The sequence below is a fragment of the Lolium perenne genome, chromosome 7 (genome assembly GCF_019359855.2).
Source record: "Lolium perenne isolate Kyuss_39 chromosome 7, Kyuss_2.0, whole genome shotgun sequence".
NCBI classification, from domain to species: domain Eukaryota; kingdom Viridiplantae; phylum Streptophyta; class Magnoliopsida; order Poales; family Poaceae; genus Lolium; species Lolium perenne.
The window spans coordinates 179,484,208-179,506,103 of record NC_067250.2 but is presented as its reverse complement, the minus strand read 5'-3'; the positions used below and the strand labels follow the sequence as shown (position 1 = coordinate 179,506,103).

General features: G+C 43.5%; 1 long non-coding RNA gene across 1 annotated transcript; it reads right to left on the bottom strand.

The window, feature by feature from the left end:
- On the bottom strand, positions 1 to 2,893 carry LOC127314835 (uncharacterized). The gene is made up of 4 exons (XR_007859975.2): positions 2,368 to 2,893; positions 2,038 to 2,279; positions 1,853 to 1,948; positions 1 to 1,362 (listed from the first exon to the last, which is right to left on the bottom strand). It is a non-coding gene; the product is annotated as an uncharacterized lncRNA (long non-coding RNA).
- Between the last annotated feature and the right edge of the window lie 19,003 nt (positions 2,894 to 21,896).

Genomic DNA, 21,896 nt, shown 5'->3' with positions numbered 1-21,896 from the left:
CCATAACCCTGCCCAGGCCAAGCCGGAAGGGTAACCTTGCTAACGTCATCATCTCGTACCTGTCAAAGTCGGGCCATCGGTTGCCGACAGAAGGGGGAGGAGACAAAAAGAAAGGAAGGCGAGGGTAAATACCATTGGCACGTACTTGCGAGACAAGACCGGCTATGCTCGCTGGTGGGCGGTATAAACTTCACCCGGCTATATGTGGAGTTTAGCGGCAGCAAAGCTACTATCCAATAGAAACTCGCTACAACATCCGTCTACTCAAAGAAGATAAGAGAGCGCACAAGGTAACAGTTCTATACTCTGCAAACATAACACAGCCGATGCGATCCCCCTTCGCAAAGAGGTACGGTCAAAGGCACACACACACTTTTTGAAAAAAGTTTTATTAGCAAATTATTAGCAACAGGATATAAGGTGTAAGTTGTTCTATGATCAAGCTATACAATTCCAAGTCGTCCATAACCGCGGACACGGCTTATCGATAAGATGTACACCCTGCAGGGGTTGCCCAAATGTAACCATACGCATGCTCGACCCCACTTACTACAGGTGAAGTCTAACAACAAGACCGTTCCCAATGCAAGAGAAAGTTTAAGGGGAGCCACCCAACTAAGCTACCCGTGACGAAGTTCGGCCGTACTCCGATACGGACCCAGAGGTTTGTGACAACGGCTAAGCTAAGTGTGAACAACCTGCTTTCGCTAATCGTTCCACGATATGAGTACAGAACAGAATATAAACACCCGAAGGCAACAGAAGTAAATCGTGCATCGTGCATATGAGCAAATAAAACCAAGGTTGTGGCTCCCAATAAACAGACTCGAGGAAAGGTAGTGGGTGATGGGGGTCCCACTCCCCCACGTACGGGTAGAGCGCTCAATCTCGGAACAGATAACAAGAACTCAGGTCGTAGGGGACATTAGCAAGTCAAAGTTCTGATGCTTTCGCAAGGGGGCTCACAGATGCCTCTGCTTACAATTTTAGTTGTTAACAAATAAGTAAAGCATGTGTATCTCCAACAATTGATATAGCATGTGATAACCTCCCAACAAGATATCCCGAACATCTCGAGATATCAACAAGACCCTAAACTCGCCTACGACTCGCAAAGCTGGCAAACAACAAACATCAGGTAGGGCAAGGAGGTGTATCTCGGATCATATAGGGTAACAGGTGGAATAGGACACGTGACACAACAGAATCGCAACATAGGGATAGCAATAGATCAAAAGAGCATCTAAATGTAAAATAGGTGAAGGGGTGGGCTCGCCTGTGAAAAACTGTAGAAGAACTTGTCGGAGAACTCGTCGTATCTCACATCACCACTTTGGGATCCTATCCGGGAAGAAGCAAATGCTACAACAAACAACGGATGCAAATCTTACAACTACGGAGAAGAATTCGGCATGCTCAAGATGATATGCATGGCATGGCGAATATGGTGCAATGCAATTTATCCATATTAATCGGAGTCGAAACCCCGAACAAACAAATTAGAGTTGGAGTTGCATTTTCTACCGATAAATTTAAGGGTGGATTAGCATAGCAAACATGGCAGAGGTGCGCTACTTCAATATTAAATGGAGCGGGGAAACCCTAGGCGGTGTCCGAAATACTCCGCGGTTCAATATTAGGTGATATACACAATCTACACGTCACGACATGATGCGAGATGCAAACATGCATATGGATGGCATAATCATGTTCAACATATTTTTCTGAGCAATTTTTATATAAAACACTTTTTATTTGGAGTTATAGTTTAGGAGATATGAATTTCGCAAGATTTAAACATTTTCTGCAAAAACAAAGAAGAGAGGGAAGGCAGGGACGAATTGGGCCGGACCTGCGCAGAGACGGCGGTGGATAGCGGCCTGCCGCGCGCTAGGCGGCGAGAAAGCTAGCTGGCAAGTGGGCTGAGCCCATTTGCGGGAGATGTGGCCTAAACAGAGAAAAGAAAAAAGGTGGGCTTAAATTGCCAGAGCTGGAATTAGAACTCAGGATCTCTCCTTACTGAGAAAAGGATCGAACCATCTGGGCTGCTGTTTAGATCTTGTTAAAGTACTGGTGCGGCCGAAGAAGAACGAACAGGTAGGCAGGGACGAGCTTGAAAACTGCAGCCATGGCCGGGAGATCTGGTCGAGCACGGATCTGGCGATTTAGCGTGAACTAGGACGCGGGAGGTAGCGCGTTCGACGCACGAGTTCAAGGGGAGTCTGTTGGTGGTGGCCTTGGCGCCGGGGAACCACCGGAGGTAGGCCGACGGCGAGCATCTGCGGGAAAACGGCATGGTCAACGTCGGCATGACAACATAGAAGGAGATAGAGTTGGAGGGGAGGTTCTGGAGGACGGGTATCTCACCCTGAACGTGTACGTGTGGCTGGAGATGGCGGGGAAGGAAGGAGGTGGCTGGAATCCTCGCCGGAGTGCAGCAGGTCGGAGATGGAATCGGCGAATTCGCTGTTGATTAGAGCTCTCCCGGCTCGATTCCTTGTACCAGCTTGAAGAGGAGGACGAGGCGCATCTTTTGGTGCCCTCGGAGTGGCGAGGGAAGGTGTGTAGCGGCGGCGCCATAGCAAGGTCGGTGGTTGCTGTGGGGGGTTTCTCCGTGGTGTTCCTGGAGGGGCTTCCCTTTCGTGGAGAAGGGGAAAGGAGAGGGAGCGTGGTTGGCGTAGAGGAGAAGGCGTGTAGAAGATAAGGAGAGGGGGCGCATGAGGGAGCTGGTGAGTGGAGGTCGATGGTGGTTGGGTGGATGGACCACGGTCACGCCATCCATGTGCTCGCTCGGCTGGAAGAAAGCGACCGGGAAAAGATGAGTGTGCTCGGGCCTGCGGTGGGAACAAGGAGAGATGGGCCAGATAAAGGAGGGAGCCCAGGGATATATAGGTTAGATTTTGTTTTAAGAGAAAAGGAAGAGGAGATTTGGTTAAATAAAACCATATGAGAGGTTAAAATAAAATAGATAAGATTTATAAAATAATTTTGTTTGTAAAATTACATGGATGATATGATGCATGATGTCATGATGCTGCACAAAAGAAAATAACAAACAAATCTATTAGGGGTACTATCGGGGGCCGTTACATATTTCAGATGTAAAGAATGGATCGGGGTCCACAGTTCACTAGTGGTGTCTCTCCCATAAGATAAATAGCATGTTGGGTGAACAAATTACAGTTGGGCAATTGACAAATAAAGAAGGCATAATAATGCACATACATATATCATGATGAGTACTATGAGATTTAATCGGGGCATTACGACAAAGTACATAGACCGCTATCTAGCATGCATCTATGCCTAAATAGTCCACTTTCAGGTTATCATCCGAACCCCTTCCGGTATTAAGTTGCAAGCAACAGACAATTGCATTAAGTATGGTGCGTAATGTAATCAACACAAATATCCTTAGACAAAGCATCGATGTTTTATCCCTAGTGGCAACAACACATCCACAACCTTAGAACTTTCTGTCACTGTCCCAGATTCAATAGAGGCATGAACCCACTATCGAGCATAAATACTCCCTCTTGGAGTTACAAGTATCAACTTGGCCAGAGCCTCTACTAGCAACGGAGAGCATGCAAGAACATATACAACATATATGATAGATTGATAATCAACTTGACATAGTATTCAATATTCATCGGATCCCAACAAACACAACATGTAGCATTACAAATAGATGATCTTGATCATGATAGGCAGCTCACAAGATCTAACATGATAGCACAATGAGGAGAAGACAACCATCTAGCTACTGCTATGGACCCATAGTCCAGGGGTGAACTACTCACACATCGATCCGGAGGCGATCATGGCGATGAAGAGCCCTCCGGGAGATGATTCCCCTCTCCGGCAGGGTGCCGGAGGCGATCTCCTTAATCCCCCGAGATGGGATTGGCGGCGGCGGCGTCTCTGGAAGGTTTTCCGTATCGTGGCTCTCGGTACAGAGGGTTTTGCGACGAAGGCTTTAAGTAGGCGGAAGGGCGGAGTCGGAGGAGTCACGGGGGCCCCACACGCTAGGGCCGCGCGGGCCCCCCTTAGGCCGCGCCGCCCTAGTGTGGCGGCGCCCCGTGGCCCCACTTCATTTCTCCCTCGGTCTTCTGGAAGCTTCGTGGAAAAATACCCCTGGGCGTTGATTTCGTCCAATTCCGAGAATGTTTCCTTTGTAGGATTTCTGAAACCAAAAACAGCAGAAAACAGCAACTGGCTCTTCGGCATCTCGTCAATAGGTTAGTGCCGGAAAATGCATAATAATGACATATAATGTGTATAAAACATGTGAGTATCATCATAAAAGTAGCATGGAACATAAGAAATTATAGATACGTTTGAGACGTATCAAGCATTCCCAAGCTTAGTTCCTACTCGCCCTCGAGTAGGTAAACGATAACAAGGATAATTTCTGAAGTGACATGCTATCATAATCTTGATCAATACTATTGTAAAGCACATGAGATGAATGCAGCGATTCGAAGCAATGATGAAGACAATGAGTAAACAACTGAATCATATAGCAAAGACTTTTCATGAATAGTACTTTCAAGACAAGCATCAATAAGACTTGCATAAGAGTTACTCATAAAGCAATAAATTCTTAGTAGAAAGCTTTGAAACAACACAAAGGAAGATATAAGTTTCAGCGGTTGCTTTCAACTTCAACATGTTTATCTCATGGATAATTGTCAACACAAAGTAATATAACAAGTGCAATAGGTAAACATGTAGGAATCAATGCACACGGTTTACACAAGTGTTTGCTTCTAAGATAGAAAGAATAGGTAAACTGACTCAACAATAAAGTAAAAGAATGGCCCTTCGCAGAGGGAAGCATGGATTACTATTTTTGTGCTAGAGCTTTTCATTTTGAAAACATAGAAACAATTTTGTCAACGGTAGTAATAAATTATATGTGTTATGTATAAGACATCCTATAAGTTGCAAGCCTCATGCATAGAATACTAATAGTGCCCGCACCTTGTCCTAATTAGCTTGGATTAACATGGATTATCATTGCATAACATATGTTTCAACCAAGTGTCACAAAGGGGTACCTCTATGCCGCCTGTACGGAGGTCTAAGGAGAAAGTTTGCATTGGATTTCTCGCTTTTGATTATTCTCAACTTAGACATCCATACCGGGACAACATAGACAACAGATAATGGACTCCTCTTTTAATGCTTAAGCATTCAACAACAATTAATATTCTCATAAGAGATTGAGGATTTGTGTCCAAACTGAAACTTCCACCATGATTCATGGCTTTAGTTAGCGGCCCAATGTTCTTCTCTAACAATATGCATACTCAAACCATTTATCATGAAAATCGCCCTTACTTCAGACAAGACGAACATGCATAGCAACTCACATGATATTCAACAAAGGTGTAATAGTTGATGGCGTCCCCAGAAATATGGTTACCACTCAACAAGCAACTTATTAAGAAATAAGATACATAAGTACATATTCTTCACCACAATAGTTTTTAACACTACAAGAAAAGTTGCCATGGCCGACGAAGTTGAAGTCGCGCCGTGGTTGCTGGTGTACCATGGCCGACGATTTTGGGTCCCTCCGTGGTGCATGTCAAAACTTTTTTTTCTCGTTTTTGAGGCCACCTAGCCCGACGAAAGCGGCCAAAACGTCGCGTATGGTGGCCCGGGACGTGGTGCATCTCGAAATCTCGGGTTCGCCGGCCGAGTCAACGCAAATCCGCACCGCCGAGGGATGTAGGGCCCAGATGGCAGCCTCTCTGGCATTGTTTTTTTTCTCGATCGCGTCATCTCGTTCAACGTTCTCCGATCGAGCCGTTTACGATGCAGGATCATGGGTCCCGCATGTCATCCTCTATGAACCAAAATTCTTTCTATTCTTGGATTTTTTGACCCCGATTTACGGCTACTTCCTTTTTCTTTTGATCCCTTGCCGCCTTGGAAACGTTGAGACCGCTGCTGCTAAATGGGACCCGCATGTCATCCTCTATGTGCAATCAACTTTCTTTTCTTGGAGTTTTTTTTTGGCACCTCATATATGGTCACTTGCCTTTTTTTTTCGATCCCCTGCCGCCTCTCAAACGGTGATACCGCTGCTGCTAAATGGGACCCGCATGTCATCCTCTATGTACTATAAAACTTTCTTTTCTTGGATTTTTTTGGCACCTCATATTTGGTCACTTGCCTTTTTCTTTCGATCACCTGCCGCCTCTCAAACGGTGATACCGCTGCTGCTAAATGGGACCCGCATGTCATCCTCTATGTACTATAAAACTTTCTTTTCTTGGATTTTTTTTGGCACCTCATATTTGGTCACTTGCCTTTTTCTTTCGATCCCCTGCCGCCTCTCAAACGGTGATACCGCTGCTGCTAAATGGGACCCGCATGTCATCCTCTATGGACTATAAAACTTTCTTTTCTTGAATTATTTTTGGCTCCTGATATTTGGTCACTTGCCTTTTTCTTTCGATCCCTATTGCCTCTCAAACGGTGAGACCGCTGACTAAATGGGACCCGCATGTCATCCTCTATGAGCAATCAACTTTCTTTTCTTTGATTTTTTTGGCACCTCATATTTGGTCACTTGCCTTTTTCTTTCGATCTCATGCCACGTTTGAAACGTTGAGGAACCTTCTTGGCTCATGGGACCCGCATGTCATCCTCTATGTGCTATAAAAGTTTCCTTTGTTGGATTTTTTTTCACCCTCTGATTTTTGGCTTGCCTTTTTCTTTTGATCCCCTGCCCCCTTTGAAACGTTGAGTAAGCTGTTGGCTCAAGGGACCCGCATGTCATCCTCTATGTCCATCAACTTTCTTTTCTTGGATTTTTTTTCACCCCCTAATTACTAGCTACTTTCTTTTTCTTTTGATCTCAAGCCGCATTACAAACATTGAGACCGCTGCTGCAAAATGGGACCCACATGTCATCCTCTATGTACAATAAATCTTGGATTATTTTTGGCTCACGATATTTGGTCACTTGCCTTTTTCTTTCGATCTCATGCCACCTTTGAAACGTTGAGTAAGGCTTTGGCTCATGGGTCCCGCATGTCATCCTCTACGAACAATAAAAGTTTCCTGTCTTGGAGTTTTTTTTTTCCCCTTATTTATTGCTATTTGCCTTTTTCTTTTGATCCCCTGCCCCCTTTGAAACGATGAGGGCGTCATTGTTGGCAGTCGGTCCCACATGTCATCCTCTATGAACAATAAAAGTTTCCTTTGGTGGATTTATTTTTGACCCCTAATTAATTTACGGCTATTTCCTTTTTTCTTTTGATCCCCTGCCGCCTTGGAATTGTTGAGAATCTGCTGCCTCATTTTTCTTTTGGTCCTGTGCCGCCTTGGAAACGTTGAGACCGCTGCTACAAAATGGGACCCGCATGTCATCCTCTATGTACAATAAAGTTTCTTTTCTTGGATTATTTTTGGCCCATGATATTATGTCACTTGGCTTTTTCTTTCGATCTCATGCCGACTTTGAAACGTTGAGGATGGTCTTTGCCTCATGGGTCCCGCATGTTATCCTCTCGAACGATAAATGTTTTCTTTTCTTGTATTTTTTTACCAACTGATTTTTGGCTTTTTTTTTATTTTCGATCCCTGCCGCCTTTGAAACGTTGACGACGCTTGCTGGCTCATGGGTCCCCGATGTCGACCTCCCCGTACAAGAAACATGTGATATTTTATTTTGCAGACAATAAACGTTGTATTTCGCTCTGAGCTATTGCAAACGGATAAATTAAATCTTTATATCTACATAAACAAACTTATATGTTGAATCTCCTTGTTTTTTGTTTTTGCGAAGCATAGGACTTTCCTTTTTTTTTTGAGAAAAATCCGACCTTTCTGTTTTGGAGTGGGCTGAAATTGTACGAGTCAAAAGGCCCGGCGGGATAGTTCGAAGGCCCGGATGTCCAGATACGGCCCAATTGAAATCTTTCTTTTCTTGGATTTTTTTCACACCACGATTTACGGCTACTTTATTTTTCTTTCGGTCTGTGCCGCCTTGGAAGCGTTGAGACCGCTGCTACAAAATGGGACCCGCATGTCATCCTCTATGTACAATAAAGTTTCTTTTCTTGGATTATTTTTGGCTCCTGATATTATGTCACTTGCCTTTTTCTTTCAATCTCATGCCGACTTTGAAACGTTGAGGAAGGCTGTGGCTCATGGGTCCCGCATGTCATCCTCTATGAACAATAAAAGTTTCCTTTGTTGGATTTATTTTTTTCCCCTAATTTCTGGCTATTTGCCTTTTTCTTTTGATCCCCTGCCCCCTTTGAAACGATGACGACGCAGCTAGCAAGTCGGTCCCACATGTCATCCTCTATGAACAATAAAAGTTTCCTTTGATGGATTTATTTTTTACCCTAATTAATTTCTGGCTATTTCCTTTTTCTTTTGATCCCCTGCCGCCTTGAAATAGTTGAGGATGCTGCTGCCTCATGGGTCCCGCATGTCATCCTCTCAGAAAGGTAAATGTTTCTTTTCTTGAATTTGTTTACCAACTGACTTTTGGCTTATTTTTTCTTTCGATCTCCTGCCACCTTTAAAACGTTGACGACGCTGCTGGCTCATGGGTCCCCAATGTCAGCCTCCCCATACTGCAAATCCTCTTTCTGCAAAGGTTGTATTTCTAGAGAGATAAGGTGGATTCGAATCTGCCATGGTTCAGGTAGCTTAGGTAAGCCTTCTTGCACTGATTAATGGAAGTAGTGTATAGCAAGGTCAAGACATGTGGCTCGGTGTAATGAATCTATTTGAATCATGTTGTGGGTTCAATCTGATAGTTCTCTAACAGGTCAGCCAAAATAGAAATTAAGTTTTTTTCTAAAACGGAAATGCAAATTAAGATGAACACAAACATTAGTTATCATAATAGCTGATCATACATACATACTTGCTAAGAGCAAAAGCATGCCAGAGTTTTACCACCCATACAATTAATTAGCAGTTCAGATAAGATAACCTTATATAAGTATAACTACAAATGCATTTGCTAAGGGCTCATGGGGCAACAGAACTAGACAACCGCGAACTTTATGACCAGCATGTCACAGCAGCATCGAAAGATCTTGACCTTCAACTTTGATCCAATGCGAAGTTTGGCACCGTCAATGAACTTTTTCCACCTGGAAGTAACAGCCAAGCAGCCATCTGTGGGACTGACGGAGTACCGTCCCTCCACGGTGAGACCTTCACTCTCCATGACGAGGGATATCTTGCCCCTTCGGCCAGCATTGAGATCCTTGGAGATACTTTTAGGAAATTTCTGATTCAAAGCAAGAGATACCACCAAAAATTAGTCAATGGCACCAATGCACTGAACCATGTGAGACTTTGAGCAGAGAAGACATCAAGATAAGAGCCAGGTTATCTTTGTCATATACTCACGAACATAGCCTTCGGATGCGTCCTGGTCACCACACGGGTGGCCACGCAATGAGCTGAGACCTCGGTGATACCTGGGGCAGGTGCGGGGAGCCTGGGCCGGTACACGAGTAGTGCTGATGCGAGAGGCTCTTGGCGGGTGCGATAAACGGTGCCTCTAGAGGAACCGGTGCGATGCGGTGGCTTGTTGGGCGAGGTGCGATGAAACGATGCGGCTAGAGGAGCAGTCTTGATGCGGGAGAACTGCTTGGGCAGGTGTAGTATATGGAGCCTCTACAGGAACCAATGCTGATGTAGGGGACTGCTGGGTAGATGCGAGAACGGAGCTGAGTACAGAACCGGTCTTGATGCGGGAGAGTGGGAAGCCGGTGCCGGTCTTTGGTGTGGTTGCCCTTTGTGACATCCGCTCATGTTCCATCGGGGGATCTGCAGCTTTGATCATGTTAAACCCAGCAAGCTAGAACAGAGGGAATGGTTTAGAACAACTGCTCGAACGGTTATCAAAAGATATGAGTAGAAAAAAGTTACATATTATATATTTGGAAGTGTCTCCAACTACGTAAGCGATTACGTATATCCGCCCGTTTGAGTTTACGATCCTCACTCGTCGCCCTTCTTCGGACCGTAGTCAAAAGCAAACTTTCTCCAATCATGTCCATACAAATATGTGATGGCTGCGTCTTGTACACATACACCTCATAGACCGTGTAGGTGTTCATCAATTTGCCATTGCCATGCATAGTGAAAGACCCTTCATGCGGACACATCTGGTTAATCATTGGACGAAGTTCACAAGGTACGATCTGCATGTGAAAATTGATACAAATGTAAGAAGCGGGAAGACTAAAAACAAGACTTTACTATATGCCAATTCATGCTAAACCACCGAGAATACATACCCGTAACTACGTGAAGGAGCTACTAGAAAGGTAGATAGAGCCATAGGAGGTGTTATATGCGGGGTATGTACATGGGCCCGCCATATTCCCGCAAGCTCGGCATCGGGATGGTGAAGGAAACATGGGAGGTACTACTGGTGCGTAGCGCTGAATGTAAGTGGAAGAATTAGGTTGTGTAAGTGCATAGTTCAGAGCAATGCAAATGTTGACAAGCGAGTGCATAACACTATGTTACAAAGCGAGCAGTGAAAAATTAGTGTATGATGAATATAAGCATGCTAATTTGGTGTTTCCGAATTCCAAAAAGCATTAGACAGAGCCGGTGATAATATCAGGACATAAATCATGGCATGTATATGTGGCTTAAGAAAATATACCCGAACCCTTGGATGGTTACGGCCCGGCTGGTCCTTGGACTTGAGCTTATATAAGCATCCGGAAGGTGGGGTGACGATAACTTGGTGGCAGCCTCTGCAGATGCCTCATCGGCAGCGGTTGCAATCCTTTTGACCAATGAAGGGTTAGCAGGTTTCAGTCTGCATATGAAAATTGAAGAGCAACGAGACATCAACAAAGTGATATATAAAATAAATCTATGAGACAACGATGCATATAGTCTTTGGATGTAAGTGTAAGAATAGGTGTGTGTGTTTCGAACTATTGGTAAGCATTAGACAAAGCCGGCAATAAACAAACAAAAATCAAATCATGTATGAGGATTAAGAAAATATACCTTCTTGAAAAGGGTACCACCCAGGTGGCCCGTGGCCTTGTGCTTGAGGAGGTTTTGAGGAAGATGGTGGCGGCACCATCGTCTTCACGGCAGCCTCATCAGGATCATTTTTTATCCATTTGAGTAGAGGCACAGAAGTTTCATCCTGCATATGAATAGCAACAGAACTCATCATTGATATTTAATAAATCTATGAGATAGACTGATGCAAATAGTGCGGGTGTAAGTGGAAGAATAGGGTTGTGCATAGAGAACGATCGACAACAATGCAAATGATTACAAAAGAAGCCAATGGAAATCAACGGTTTATATCTTGGATGAGACAGATGAAAAGTGAAAAATTAGTGTATGATGATTGTAAGCAAATGCGGTGTTTACGAACTTTTGGTAAGCATTAGACAAAGCCAACGGTAATTAAACAGATAATAATGAAATCATGTATGTGGATTAAGAAAATATACGAGATTCATTAAAAGGTCACCACCAGCTGTCCCGTGGCCTCGTGCTTGTAGAGGTTTTCGGAAGATGGTGCCGGCACCATCGTCCTCACATCAGCCTCATTAGCCTCATTTTGCATCCACTTGAGTAAAGGCGCAGCGATTTCAGCCTGCATAAGAATGGGAACAGATCTCAGCAGTTGATATTGAATGACTCGAGACAGACCGATGCATATAGTGCTGGATGTAAGTGGAAGGGTATGGCCGTGTATGGACAACAGTTCACAACAATGCAAGGGTGTGTTCGGTTCGAAACAGCGTGGAATGGAATGGTTCCATTTCGGAGGAATGGAATGGTTAAATTTTTGTTCGGTTGGGATAAATGGAGAGCGAAGAGATCGAGGTTAAACTAACCATTTGTCTCAAAATTGTAATTAACAATTGCAAATGACATTTTAATCTCAAAGTCGTAATTAACAGCGCCTAATGGTGCTCTTTTAATGTAAAAATCGTAATTAACATCATTTTTTGTTGGGTTAGGGGAACTGGAGTAGATGAACATTCTTGTATGATGATTGTAAGCAAACGAATTTGGTGTTTCTAAACTTTTGGCTTCGAGATCTTATGGGTTTCAACTCTAGCCTACCCCAACTTGTTTGGGACTGAAAGGCTTGGTTGTTGTTGTTGTTGTAAACTTTTGGCAAGCATAGAAAAAACCGACAATAAACGAGAGAAAAATCAAGGCATGTTTTGTGGATTAAGAAAATATACCATATTCATTAAAAGATCACCACCCAGTGGCGCGTGGCCTTGTGCTTGTAGAGGCATTTAGAAGATGGGGCGGCATCAACATACGGCGGCTTTGATCGGCCTTGATTTTGATCTTCCTTTTGAGTAAAGGCCCTAAAGTTTCGATCTGCATATGAATAGCAAAACAAAAGGCAGACCTCGGCGGTGATATTGAATTACCGTATGAGATAGGCGATGCATATAGTGGATGCTCTTAGCCTTTTGCAGCGTGAACACTAGCTATGGACAGACAAAAAACTAGTTAACTCAGCTTTGTCTAGATATGAATGTACTACCACCATCCAAAAGCTTAAGCCTTATTTATTTTTGAGAAATCAAAACAAGCAAAGTTTGACCAAAATTTTAGAACATTCTATCAACAAATATAATACTATGTAGATACCGTAGGAAAATATATTTTATTATCTATTTAATGATATTAATTTTGTATTTTGCATGTTCCGATTTTTTGGTAAAAGCTTAGTCAAACATGGTATAGTTTGACTTTCTAAAAATAATATAAGCCCAAAGCTTTGGGATGGAGGCTGATAGTATCTAGAGCTAAAACACATCTACATACATCCGTATCTCTGAGATAGTTGAGTCAATTAATTTGGATCCGAGGGAGTATCGATTCGGACTACATCATGGTAAGTTGGTTAAAAAAATTACCCACAGGCGGTCCCTGCCCAGCTCGGCGATGGCATTTCGCTTCTTGTGCTGCAGATCGGGCCATGCTCTGCCGGCGGGTGGGGGCGCTATTCTCGTTCCCCATAGCCTCGGCACGGAACCTGGAGGTACCAACCTGATACGAGAGAATATAGAGCATGGTGTCACGGAGGATTTACGCACAAACACACGAAGACATGTGCTACTTTAAGCATATTCGAATAGGAGCAGATTGAGGATGCGAGAGAGACACTTAAAAGGTAAAGAGTGGATAAGCAAACGGAGTACACCTTCGCGGGGCTGGGGACGCAGCTCGGGCTCAGCCAATCGCCCACATGCGTGGTGGCCTTACGCTCCATTGCCCCCACCGCCGAGGTCTTACCTTTCTGTACAAGGCGACAAAAGATACGGTGAGGATCGGCGAAACTACAAAGGTTGCAAATGTCGACAAATAAAGGAAGAACACCCCAATCCAAGCAAAGGTAGCCCCCGCCCCCACCCCCATCAATCACTCCCAGCTCGAGGGTGACCGAGAAAGACACCCCTTCGCCCGAATAGGAAAGAGATGCGCAAGATATCGAGGAGAGGAAAAAAGAACCGATCTCGAGAAAGGAAAGAACATTACTAGTCCTACCTAATCCGCTTGGTCTAGATGCGGCTTGCCCCTCCAAGCTGGATGCCTGGACGGTGGAGGCGAAAGGAGGATCGAGCTAGCGGCTTGCATCCGTCGGCAATCGGCACTCGATCGGGAGAGAAGGGGTGCTACATAAAGGGGAGGGGTAACATATTTTATTACACGGTGAACTTACCGATGTGACTAGTCATTACATGTCTCACGAAACTAGGGCCCATAGCGTGGCACCCCAAATTCACTTGAAGCTGCCCGGCGGGACGCATTGGCGCGTCAAGAAACCCCCGAATTGTAGCAGGGAAATGAAACATTTCACAAAAATTCGAAATTCAAGCACACCGCCACGCGCCAAGCACGTGGCTGTTCCTTCCTCTTCCTCGGTTCCTCCTCCCCTATCCGAAAAACCCCAAATCCCAAGCTCAAACCAAAAAAAAATCCCACAGCCGCCATGCATGTCCTCGTTAACCCGGCGGAGATCGTTCCCGGATGATGCGGACCCCCGCCCTGAGATCCAAAATTCCGTCCACCTCGAGGCACTGCGTGCTGTCTCGCAGCCGACGGCTTGAGGGCGCCGAAGAGGAAGTTCCGCCGGAAAGTGCTCATGGCAACCGTGCAAGCTCACCGGCGTGCCGCATCCCGAGAGGAACTGGTCAAAGCTTTGCTATTCGCCACACACAAAAATTGCGGGCCAAGATCTGGTCAAAGCTTCGTCGATGGCTTGCCGCGAGAGGCTTGGAGTCCAGAGTCAATAAACTAGCTGCTCGAGGATCGGGCGGTTTACACGGATTCATATTAGCGACTCAAGTTTGTTAGTCTAGTTAACAAATGCATCTAGATACATCCATATCTAGACAGAATTGAGTCAATTAATATGAATCGAGGGGAGTACACAGAAAGTGTTTCATGCTACCAACTAATGCGCTGGCAGGAATCGCTGTAGAAGTAATTGTGCTACTACTCATACGATGAACTGATTGTGTGGGTGTCGAATTTTGCAACGCGATCATCCTTGAATGCTTAATCTAGCGCCAAAGGCGTACAAATCATAACATAATAGAAAACCAGAACATAAGAGTACGAATCATAAAGTAGCTCAATTTTTTGCATCAGGGCTGGGTGGTCCCGAGACTACCGGGACGCCCACGATGATCTCGGTGTGCATCCTCTTCAACGCAAAGCTGTGTACTCGGTCCACGGTCTCCTTACGTAGGCTGGATAATCTCAGGTGCAGGACCTTCGTCTATGAGAGGCTCGTCATCAGTACCATCCACAGGTGCATCAGGGCTGGGTGGTCTTGAGACTACCGGACGCCCCCGATGATCTCCGGCGTGCATCCACTTCAACGCAAAGCTGTGTACTCGGTCCACGGCCTCCTTACGTAGGCTAGATAATCTCGGTGCGGGACCTTCGTCTATGAAAGGCTCGTCATCGGTACCATCCACGGGTGCATCAAACTGAGATTCATCTTCAAATCTCCCATCAAACCGAGAGACCTCTTCAACTCTATGCTTCGCAATTAGTACATCAACCGATTAGACAAACATCTAAGGGATGCAACTTTGAACAAATGCCGTTTACATATTGACCTTCTCATCCGGCACAAAGACATGTCCCAGAGCTGAAACCCGTTTCCTGAAGCAAGCGCTTTTTCTCTCCTTCCCGTCCATCCATACGCAACAAGTTAAATTTGAGTACAGAACCTTGCACAGCAATGCAAACTATTGATTGAAACAGCGGCAGCATCAATATAAATAATTAACTACATATGCCAGCACACATACAGTGTGAGCAAGATCTGCTTCTCCTGCTAAAGGATCATTATATGGTTCACCATGCTAAACCCGCCTAACATATGTGCGGTCCATCCCAAAAATGTGTAAATGATCTGCCACTACAGGGTGAGGCCTCTTCTCACCATTCATACATGTGCAGCGCGGGCAATACACGTCCAGGTTGTGACCTTCATGAGCTCTAATAAACCCCATAAAGGGTTGAACACCATTTATATATGAAGGGGAACATAAGTGTCCATGCAGTATCCAAGTTCTGTCCATCTGTTTAATTATGAGATACAATGGTTGGTGATTAATTTAAGGCGAAGTAGGAAATGTATATCCATCGAGTACAAAACTATACTACATGATTATGCATTTCAGCAATCATGTCGAGTACAAAACAAAAAATGCCCATCGACATTTTAGCAAACAGATCGTGTACAAAACTCTGCCATGGCATTTCAGCAAATTAACGGATCGAGTGCAGAAGCTGACTCTATATGCCCACGCAAATGAACAAATTGATCGATGACAAATCGAGCGGAAAACTATAAAGTGCCAATTAGTTCGAGCATACGACGAATTTTTTAGCAGCATCAAGAAAATATAAATCGTTAGGCCGTCTTGCCCGATACATGATTGAGCTAGAGATAGCAGCCCTACCGTGGATCAACTTGACCGCCGGTGCGTCTCGAGAAGAACGACGGGGAGGGGAAGCTTCTTCTTCGCACGGACGGGACGGGGAGGGGAAGCTCTTCGCACGGACGTGGATAAGTTGTGTAGGGGTGGGTGGGGGGTCATGCGGCCGGGCCGCCGGGGTGATAATTAAGGTCGGTAGGTGGCGTTTAATGGAGTTGCGTGTGTAATTTTCCGTGCACAAGGTTGAGGAATAGGCGGTTCCCTTTGCCGCGCGCACAATTCAAACTATCCCGCCCATGTAGTTTAAATTCGCCATATTTTCGTTAAATCGACATAAAGTCATGTGAGTGGGGGAAAATTAGCAAAGTTGCTTGAAAAATAGTAAAACTCTGGAATTATCCTTTAAATATGCTCTACTTCGTGTGGAAATCGGGGTGTGGAAGCATGTTGAGCTGTTTTATTTGTACTTTCTTCATTAAAACTCCCATTTTATGCACTTTGGATGGAAAGAAATCATTTGTACATAAATTTTGACAACGCCATTTGCAAACACTAATTGTTTTACATGCCAAGATGCACCCATCCACCAAATATATATGGGGCAAAAGTTTATCACAATCTAGCAGATATGCACAATTAGTGAGGGACCCCTTTTGATTTTGTGCAATTTCCACTAATTAGGTAGATAGAAGGGGTTAATTAATTAGGCCATGTTAGGGGTTATGTGTTTTAGATTAGGTTGTGTGGATTCAAATACAACTTCTTTATTTGTGTGCTATGATTAATCAAAACTAGATTGTCGACTGCGCACACATTATTAGAGGCGCATGCCTTTGCGCACAAAGTGCATGTGTGTGTTGTTGGCCACCAATTAACGAGAGAGAGAGAGACAGAGAGAGAGAGAGGTAGAGAGAGATCTACATACGAGAGAGCGATTGAAATCCCCAAATTAAACACATATATATATGCATGGCACATTTAATTTAATTAGAGGACCGCGAGCTAAGGCACCCCTGGCCTGCTTGATGCACAATTAAGTGTCATTGGCCTATATATAGGGTTTAATTGGGGTTTAGGGTTTAGGGTTAGGAGGTTAGGGTTTAGGGTCTAGGGTCTAGGGTTTAATGTTTATGGTGTTTAGGGGTTTAGGGATTAGGGATTAGGGTTTATTTAATTAGGGTTTAAGGTTTATGGATCATCGATCGAGTGCGCACACACACATTATTAGAGGCACACGCGCCTTTGCGCATAAAGTGCATGTGTATATGTGTGTGTTTTTTTGGCCAACAACGATATATAGATGATCGAGAGAGAGAGAGATTGAAATCCCCAAGAATATGTTCAAATATATATTAAAATATATGCACGAATGCATGCATGGTAGGCCATGCATGCACACTAATTATATATATATTATGAGGAAACTTAATCAAATGTGTTTTCATTCGAGAGAACTTGTCAAAATTCAAGTTAATTAATTTATCATCGATAATTATATAATTAATTAATGAATCTCAGGGAGATGTTATACAACATATGATCGATATAGGCCATGTCGTATATATTAATTGGTGTTAATCTACCGTTTAATTTGCTAGCTAGCTGCTATATATAGATCGAGCATGCATGTTTTTATTAGATCGGGTTATAGCTAGCTAGTATAGTTTAGGGTTATGTGTTTTAATGAACTAGGGTTTGATTAGCTATGGGTTAGTTATATATATGGTTTAGGGTTAATGCATGGCACATTTAATTTAACTAGAGGACCGCGAGCTAGGCACCCCCGGGCCCGCTTGATGCACAATTAAGTGTCGTTGGCCTATATATAGGGTTTAATTAGGGTTTAGGGTTAGCTAGGGTTTAGGGTTTAGGGTTTAGTGTTTAGGGTGTTTAGCTAGGGTCTAGGGTTTAGTTTAGGGTGTTTAGGGTCTAGGGTTTAGGGTTTAATTAGTGTTTAGGGTGTTTAGGGTTTAGGGTTTAGGGTTTAGTGTTTACGGTGTTTAGGGTCTAGGGTTTAGGGTTTAGTGTTTAGGGTGTTTAGGGTCTAGGGTTTAGTGTTTAGGGTGTTTAGGGTTTAGGGGAGTTTTAGGGTTGTTTAAGGTTTAGGGATCATCGATCGAGTGCGCACACTAATTATATATATATTATGAGGAAACTTAATCAAATGTGTTTTCATTCGAGAGAACTTGTCAAAATTCAAGTTAATTAATTTATCATCGATAATTATATAATTAATTAATGAATCTCAGGGAGATGTTATACAACATATGATCGATATAGGCCATGTCGTATATATTAATTGGTGTTAATCTACCGTTTAATTTGCTAGCTAGCTGCTATATATAGATCGAGCATGTTTTTATTAGATCGGGTTATAGCTAGCTAGTACAGTTTAGGGTTATGTGTTTTAATTAAGTAGGGTTGATTAGCTAGGGTTAGTTACATATATATGGTTTAGGGTTAATGCATGGCACATTTAATTTAATTAGAGGACCGCGAGGCACCCCCTGGCCTGCTCGATGCACAATTAAGTGTCGTTGGCCTATACATAGGGTTTAATTAGGGTTTAGTGTTAGCTAGGGTTTAGGGTTAGGGTTAGGGTTAGGGTTTAGGGTCTAGGGTGGTTTAGGGTCTAGGGTTTAGGGTTTAGGGTTAGCTAGAGTTTAGGGTTAGGGTTAGGGTTAGGGTTAGGGTTTAGGGTCTAGGGTTTAGGGTTTAGTGTTTAGGGTGTTTAGGGTTTAGGGATTAGGGATTATTAGGGATTAGGGATTTAAGGTTTTAGGGGTTGTTTAAGATTTAGGGATCATCGATCGAGTGCGCACACACATTATTAGAGGCACCCGCGCCTTTACGCATAAAGTGCATGCGTATATATGTGTGTTTTTTGGGCCACCAACGATATATAGATGATCGAGAGAGAGATCGAGACTGAAATCCCCAAGAATATATATGTTCAAATATACATTAAAATATATGCACGAATGCATTGTAGGCCATGCATGCACACTAATTATATATATATTATGAGGCAACTTAATCAAATGTGTTTTCATTCGAGAGAACTTGTCAAAATTCAAGTTAATTAATTTATCACGATAATTATATAATTAATTAATGAATCTCAGGGATATGTTATACAACATGATCGATATAGGCCATGTATATTTTAATTGGTCTTAATCTACGGTTTGCTAGCTAGCTGCTACATATAGAGCATGTTTTTATTAGATCAGGTTATAGCTAGCTAGCTAGTATAGTTTAGGGTTATGTGTTTTAATTAAGCAGGGTTGATTAGCTAGCTAGGGTTAGTTACATATATATGGTTTAGGGTTAATGCATGGCACATTTAATTTAATTAGAGGACCGCGAGGCACCCCCTGGCCTGCTCGATGCACGTACAATTAAGTGTCGTTGGCCTATACATAGGGTTTAATTAGGGTTTTAGGGTTAGCTAGGGTTTAGGGTTAGGGTTAGGGTTTAGGGTCTAGGGTTTAGGGTCTAGGGTTTAGGGTTTAGGGTTAGCTAGGGTTTAGGGTTAGGGTTAGGGTTAGGGTTAGGGTTAGGGTTTAGGGTTTAGGGTTTAGTGTTTAGGGTGTTTAGGGTTTAGGGATTATGGATTATTAGGGATTAGGGATTTAAGGTTTTAGGGGTTGTTTAAGGTTTAGGGATCATCGATCGAGTGCGCACACACATTATTAGAGGCACCTGCGCGCGCCTTTACGCATAAAGTGCATGCGTATATATGTGTGTTTTTTGGGCCACCAACGATATATACATGATCGAGATCGAGAGAGAGATCAAGATTGAAATCCCCAAGAATATATATGTTCAAATATACATTAAAATATATGAACGAATGCATTGTAGGCCATGCATGCACACTAATTATATATATATATTATGAGGCAACTTAATCAAATGTGTTTTCATTCGAGAGAACTTGTCAAAATTCAAGTTAATTAATTTATCACGATAATTATATAATTAATTAATGAATCTCAGGGATATGTTATACAACATGATCGATATAGGCCATGTATATTTTAATTGGTGTTAATCTACGGTTTGCTAGCTAGCTGCTATATATAGAGCATGTTTTTATTAGATCGGGTTATATCTAGTATAGTTTAGGGTTATGTGTTTTAATTAAGTAGGGTTGATTAGCTAGGGTTAGTTACATATATATGGTTTAGGGTTAATGCATGGCACATTTAATTAATTTAATTAGAGGACCGCGAGGCACCCCTGGGCTGCTCGATGCACAATTAAGTGTCGTTGGCCTATACATAGGGTTTAATTAGGGTTTAGGTTTAGCTAGGGCAGATGGTTAGGGTTAGGGTTAGGGTTAGGGTTTAGGGTCTAGGGTCTAGGGTTTAGTGTTTAGGGTGTTTAGGGTTTAGGGATTAGGGATTAGGGATTTAGGGTTTTAGGGTTGTTTAAGGTTTAGGGATCATCGATCGAGTGCGCACACACATTATTAGAGGCACCCGCGCCTTTACGCATAAAGTGCATGCGTATATATGTGTGTTTTTTGGGCCACCAACGATATATAGATGATCGAGAGAGAGATTGAAATCCCCAAGAATATGTTCAAATATACATTAAAATATATGCACGAATGCATTGTAGGCCATGCATGCACACTAATTATATATATATTATGAGGCAACTTAATCAAATGTGTTTTCATTCGAGAGAACTTGTCAAAATTCAAGTTAATTAATTTATCACGATAATTATATAATTAATTAATGAATCTCAGGGATATGTTATACAACATGATCGATATAGGCCATGTATATTTTAATTGGTGTTAATCTACGGTTTGCTAGCTAGCTGCTACATATAGAGCATGTTTTTATTAGATCGGGTTATAGCTAGCTAGTTGTTGCGGTCAAAACCCACCGGCGAGCAGCGACGGGCAACACAGGAGAGCCGGGAACAACTTAGGGTTGCGGCTGGCCCTGGTCCCTCCGAGCGACGGCCCGTAAAGACTCCGGCACGCACGTCCGATGTTGATGCAAGGGCGTGCCACCTGACCTATACCTGGTCAGGAAGGTGATGGAGATGCCTCGCTTAGTTTCCTGCATGGCATACACGTAAACATTAAATACGAGCCTCGATCGGCTCTCAGGTTGTCCTGTGAATCAGCTCAAGGAGCCGATTTACCCATGATTCGTACGAGGTGCACGAATATATGGTGGTCCTGCTTGATCAAAATAAAGCTAAAACGATCTACGACGATTTAGGGTTTTCACCGCATAATCGGATCATCCTACTCACGATTGGGCCTCGCGGCCACGCACGGTGATCGTAAGCCGATCCTAGACAAGGCCTAAAAACCAACACGAGGTTGATCCTCGGAACATCCTGTCTAGGACTAGCAAACGACACCCTACGTGCCGCTGGATCCTCCAACCCTTTGTAAGGCCTAACTATTGCAGATATTAAACTAATCCTTGAAGAACAAGGAGCAACCGTAACGGATCGGATCTACTAAATAATGATCAAGCGGGGTGCCGCCCCTACACCTAAGATAGGTGTAAGGGCGGCTAGATGTATAAGGGTTGCACGACGATAGCATATGATACGAAGAACAATGCTAACCCTAACACATCTAAGATAACTACGTTGCTCGCCATCAAAAAGGCTTCAGTACGAGCAACGCATGAACAACGAAATAAGCTTGTGCTGCCTAGATCGCAAGATGCGATCTAGGCAGCATGATGCTTACCGGAAGAAACCCTCGAGACGAAGGAGTTGGCGATGCGCCAAGATTGATTTGGGGTGAACGTTGGTTGTTGTTTATTTCATAAAACCTAGATACATATTTATAGTCAGTAGACTGTCTAATTCGGGAATAATCCCAACCGTGTACGAGCTAAACTCTATCTTAATTCTAACCGACACGGAATCTACTATAATACAGAT